This window comes from Carettochelys insculpta, unplaced genomic scaffold, assembly GCF_033958435.1.
Source record: "Carettochelys insculpta isolate YL-2023 unplaced genomic scaffold, ASM3395843v1 scaffold_0085, whole genome shotgun sequence".
Taxonomy (NCBI): domain Eukaryota; kingdom Metazoa; phylum Chordata; order Testudines; family Carettochelyidae; genus Carettochelys; species Carettochelys insculpta.
The window spans coordinates 2,501-7,500 of record NW_027439122.1 but is presented as its reverse complement, the minus strand read 5'-3'; the positions used below and the strand labels follow the sequence as shown (position 1 = coordinate 7,500).

General features: G+C 63.7%; 1 non-coding gene across 1 annotated transcript; it reads right to left on the bottom strand.

Annotated features, from left to right (window-relative positions):
- Positions 1-967: 967 nt before the first annotated feature.
- Positions 968-1,086, bottom strand: LOC142006554 (5S ribosomal RNA). Its single transcript, XR_012643607.1, has one exon. It is a non-coding gene; the product is annotated as a 5S ribosomal RNA (ribosomal RNA).
- Positions 1,087-5,000: the final 3,914 nt, after the last annotated feature.

Below are 5,000 nucleotides of genomic sequence, written 5' to 3'. Positions count from 1 at the left end.
CCCCGGGCACCAGGTCAACCGCACCCTTTTTCGGCCGCCTTCGCCTCCAAATTTTTCCCCCCGTTTCCTTGCCCACTCCTCGGTCACTTCATACGCCCTCCCCCTTACATCCACCGTACGCAACACCTCCACCGGGCTTAATAGTCCACAACCGGGACCCAGGGCCTTCCCCGCTCTCAACAACCTCCACCCACGGTCCCCCTCCACCGGGCTTAATAGTCCACAACCGAGACCCAGGGCCTTCCCGCTCTCAACAACCTCCACCCACGGTCCCCCTCCACCGGGCTTAATAGTCCACAACCGGGACCCAGGGCCTTCCCCGCTCTCAACAACCTCCACCCACGGTCCCCCTCCACCGGGCTTAATAGTCCACAACCGGGACCCAGGGCCTTCCCCGCTCTCAACAACCTCCACCCACGGTCCCCCTCCACCGGGCTTAATAGTCCACAAGCGAGACCCAGGGCCTTCCCCGCTCTCAACAACCTCCACCCACGGTCCCCCTCCACCGGGCTTAATAGTCCACAACCGAGACCCAGGGCCTTCCCCGCTCTCAACAACCTCCACCCACGGTCCCCCAAGACGCACGTTCCAAGCCTTAACCCTCAGACCATCCACCCCCCCTGGGGGGGACCCCACACCCACCTGACCCCAACTCACTCCCACCAAAAACACCACCACCCGCCCACCGCCTCAACGGCCTGCCCCACCCAGCACTCCCACACACACACCTGCCCCACCAACGCTCCACACACGCTTTCTTCCCTCTCCCCGACCCGACCCAAGCCATCGCACCGCACCGGGTGAGGGCCTAAGCTTCCTCGCCCGCCCCCCCCGCCCCCGACACGCAGGCAGGCAGAGGGAAAGGCCTCAGCGCCCCCCAGGACCGTCGCGCCGCCTTGGCCTCACGGCTTCCCTGCTCCCGCACGGCAGACACACGCCCCGCTCTACCCCCGCTGGGGCCAAAAGCTGCCTACGGCACCTGGGATTCCCAGGCGGTCACCCATCCAGGTACTAGCCAGGCCCGGGACGGTTTACCTTCCGAGATCGGACGAGATCGGGGGCATTCGGTCCGGTATGGCCGTAGGCCCCCGCCTCCCCGGGCTTTAGCGTCAGCAGCCTGGCCTCAGTCAGCCGGGCCCAAACAATTAACCCGGAGGCCGGGCCGAGGGAAAACTTCCTCCGAGCCGGCCCAAGGGGAAGGGAGGACGAGGACGCCGGGCCCGGGAGGTGACAGGACGTGCACGTCAGACCCGGGAAGCTGTGCGCCCCGAGGTTAACCCCCGGGCCGGGGCGGGGAGAGAAAAATGTTCTAAGTCCGGTAGGGACAGCAGGTCAACCCCGGTCCGAGGCGGGGAGAGAAATTTTCCAAGTCCGGCAGGGACAGCAGGTCAACCCCGGCCGCCGTAGCAGAGGTTGACCTGGTGTCCGATTCGCTCCCCGGGCACCAGGTCAACCTCGGGCGCTTTAGCGGAGGTTGACCTGGTGTCCGATTCGCTCCCCGGGCACCAGGTAAACCGTGGCCGCTTTCAGCGGAGGTTGACCTGGTGGCCGATCCCCTCCTGGGGCTCCAAGTCCGGCAGGGACAGCAGGTCAACCCCGGCCGCTTTAGCAGAGGTTGACCTGGTGTCCGATTCGCTCCCCGGGCACCAGGTAAACCGTGGCCGCTTTCAGCGGAGGTTGACCTGGTGGCCGATCCCCTCCTCGGGCTCCAAGTCCGGCAGGGACAGCAGGTGAACCCCGGCCGCTTTAGCAGAGGTTGACCTGGTGTCCGATTCGCTCCCCGGGCACCAGGTAAACCGTGGCCGCTTTCAGCGGAGGTTGACCTGGTGGCCGATCCCCTCCTGGGGCTCCAAGTCCGGCAGGGGACAGCAGGTCAACCCCCGGCCGCTTTAGCAGAGGTTGACCTGGTGTCCGATTCGCTCCCCGGGCACCAGGTAAACCGTGGCCGCTTTCAGCGGAGGTTGACCTGGTGGCCGATCCCCTCCTCGGGCTCCAAGTCCGGCAGGGACAGCAGGTCAACCCCGGCCGCTTTAGCAGAGGTTGACCTGGTGTCCGATTCGCTCCCCGGGCACCAGGTAAACCGTGGCCGCTTTCAGCGGAGGTTGACCTGGTGGCCGATCCCCTCCTCGGGCTCCAAGTCCGGCAGGGACAACAGGTCAACCCCGGTCCCAGGCTGGAGAGAAAAATTTTCTAAGTCCGGCAGGGACAGCAGGTCAACCCCGGCCGCTTTAGCAGAGGTTGACCTGGTGTCCGATTCGCTCCCCGGGCACCAGGTCAACCTCTGGCGCTTTAGCAGAGGTTGACCTGGTGTCAGATTCGCTCCCCGGGCACCAGGTCAACCTCGGGCGCTTTAGCAGAGGTTGACCTGGTGTCCGATTCGCTCCCCGGGCACCAGGTAAACCGTGGGCGCTTTCAGCGGAGGTTGACCTGGTGGCCGATTCCCTCCTCGGGCTCCAAGTCCGGCAGGGACAGCAGGTCAACCCCGGTCCCAGGCGGGGAGAGAAAAATTTCAAAGTCCGGCAGGGACAACAGGTCAACCCCCGGTCCCAGGCTGGAGAGAAAAATTTTCTAAGTCCGGCAGGGACAGCAGGTCAACCCCGGCCGCTTCAGCTGAGGTTGACCTGGTGTCCGATTCGCTCCCCGGGCACCAGGTAAACCGTGGCCGCTTTCAGCGGAGGTTGACCTGGTGGCCGATCCCCTCCTGGGGCTCCAAGTCCGGCAGGGACAACAGGTCAACCCCGGTCCCAGGCGGGAGAGAAAAATTTTCTAAGTCCGGCAGGGACAACAGGTCAACCCCGGTTCCGAGCGGGAGAGAAAAATTTTCTAAGTCCGGCAGGGACAACAGGTCAACCCCGGTCCCAGGCGGCAGAGAAAAATTTTCTAAGTCCGGCAGGGACAACAGGTCAACCCCGGTCCCAGGCTGGAGAGAAAAAATTTCTAAGTCCGGCAGGGACAACAGGTCAACCCCGGTCCCAGGCGGCAGAGAAAAAATTTCTAAGTCCGGCAGGGACAACAGGTCAACCCCGGTCCCAGGCGGGAGAGAAAAATTTTCCAAGTCCGGCAGGGACAACAGGTCAACCCCGGTCCCAGGCGGCAGAGAAAAAATTTCTAAGTCCGGCAGGGACAACAGGTCAACCCCGGTCCCAGGCGGGAGAGAAAAATTTTCTAAGTCCGGCAGGGACAACAGGTCAACCCCGGTCCCAGGCGGGAGAGAAAAATTTTCTAAGTCCGGCAGGGACAACAGGTCAACCCCGGTCCCAGGCGGCAGAGAAAAATTTTCTAAGTCCGGCAGGGACAACAGGTCAACCCCGGTCCCAGGCGGGAGAGAAAAAATTTCTAAGTCCGGCAGGGACAACAGGTCAACCCCGGTCCCAGGCGGCAGAGAAAAAATTTCTAAGTCCGGCAGGGACAACAGGTCAACCCCGGTCCCAGGCGGCAGAGAAAAAATTTCTAAGTCCGGCAGGGACAACAGGTCAACCCCGGTCCCAGGCTGGAGAGAAAAAATTTCTAAGTCCGGCAGGGACAACAGGTCAACCCCGGTCCCAGGCGGCAGAGAAAAATTTTCTAAGTCCGGCAGGGACAACAGGTCAACCCCGGTCCCAGGCGGGAGAGAAAAATTTTCTAAGTCCGGCAGGGACAACAGGTCAACCCCGGTCCCAGGCGGGAGAGAAAAAATTTCTAAGTCCGGCAGGGACAACAGGTCAACCCCGGTCCCAGGCGGGAGAGAAAAATTTTCTAAGTCCGGCAGGGACAACAGGTCAACCCCGGTCCCAGGCGGCAGAGAAAAATTTTCTAAGTCCGGCAGGGACAACAGGTCAACCCCGGTCCCAGGCGGCAGAGAAAAAATTTCTAAGTCCGGCAGGGACAACAGGTCAACCCCGGTCCCAGGCGGCAGAGAAAAAATTTCTAAGTCCGGCAGGGACAACAGGTCAACCCCCGGTCCCAGGCGGCAGAGAAAAAATTTCTAAGTCCGGCAGGGACAACAGGTCAACCCCGGTCCCAGGCGGGAGAGAAAAAATTTCTAAGTCCGGCAGGGACAACAGGTCAACCCCGGTCCCGGGCTGGAGAGAAAAATTTTCTAAGTCCGGCAGGGACAACAGGTCAACCCCGGCCGCTTTAGCGGAGGTTGACCTGGTGTCCGATTCGGTCCCCGGACACCAGGTCAACCTCTGGCGCTTTCAGCGAGGTTGACCTGGTGGCCGGCTGAGCTCTGGAAGTCCGAATGGGGTTGAATTTGACCCGTGCAGCCGACCTAGAGTTCCAGGCGGTCGGCCGCTTTTGTGAGTCGTTCCCGCCTGTTGCCGCTGGGGGACTTTTCACGTATAAGGTTACGACAGGTACCGGGAGAATAGTAAGAGAAGGCTTGTCTGGCTCCAGCCTTTAGAGACGTACACGTGAGAGAGACCGACCGTCGTGTGAAGGCCCTTCCCGGGGACTCGGACGAGGGACCCGGGCGGACGTCTGCGGGGACGTCTGCGGCGGTTCGGGGTGTCGTCTCGGGCCCGATCCTCCGGAGAGGGGCTCTCGAGGGAGGCTCGGCGCACGTCCGCGGGGACGGCCGCCGGGAGCGAGGCCCCGCTCCTCCTTCCGATCGATGGGGCGCTCGCGGACGAGACGGAGAGGGCCCTTCGCGGGCCGGCACCCTTCCCGCGGCGGGCAGGGATCGCGCCGGTGTTCAGGCGGACCTGGGACCCTGCTCCTCCTTCTCTTCCGCACCCGTGCTTGGAGGGACGTTCCCCGGCAGGGGGGGGGACCCCTTCCACCCCACGGGGGCTCGTCGGGCAACGGGCGCGGGCCCGTCCCACGGCCCCCTCGTGCGCTGCGTCCTTGACGGGGCGGGTCGGCGGTCCGAGCCGCCACCCCCCCCTCCGGCTGTCCATCCGCTTCGGTCGGGCGAGGCCGAGCGGCACCGTCAGCCCACCCAGGGGTCCGAAAGCCCGGCCCGCCGCGAGGCGCGGCGGGGTCACCACACACACGGCGGCTAGAGCGAGCAGGGGTGC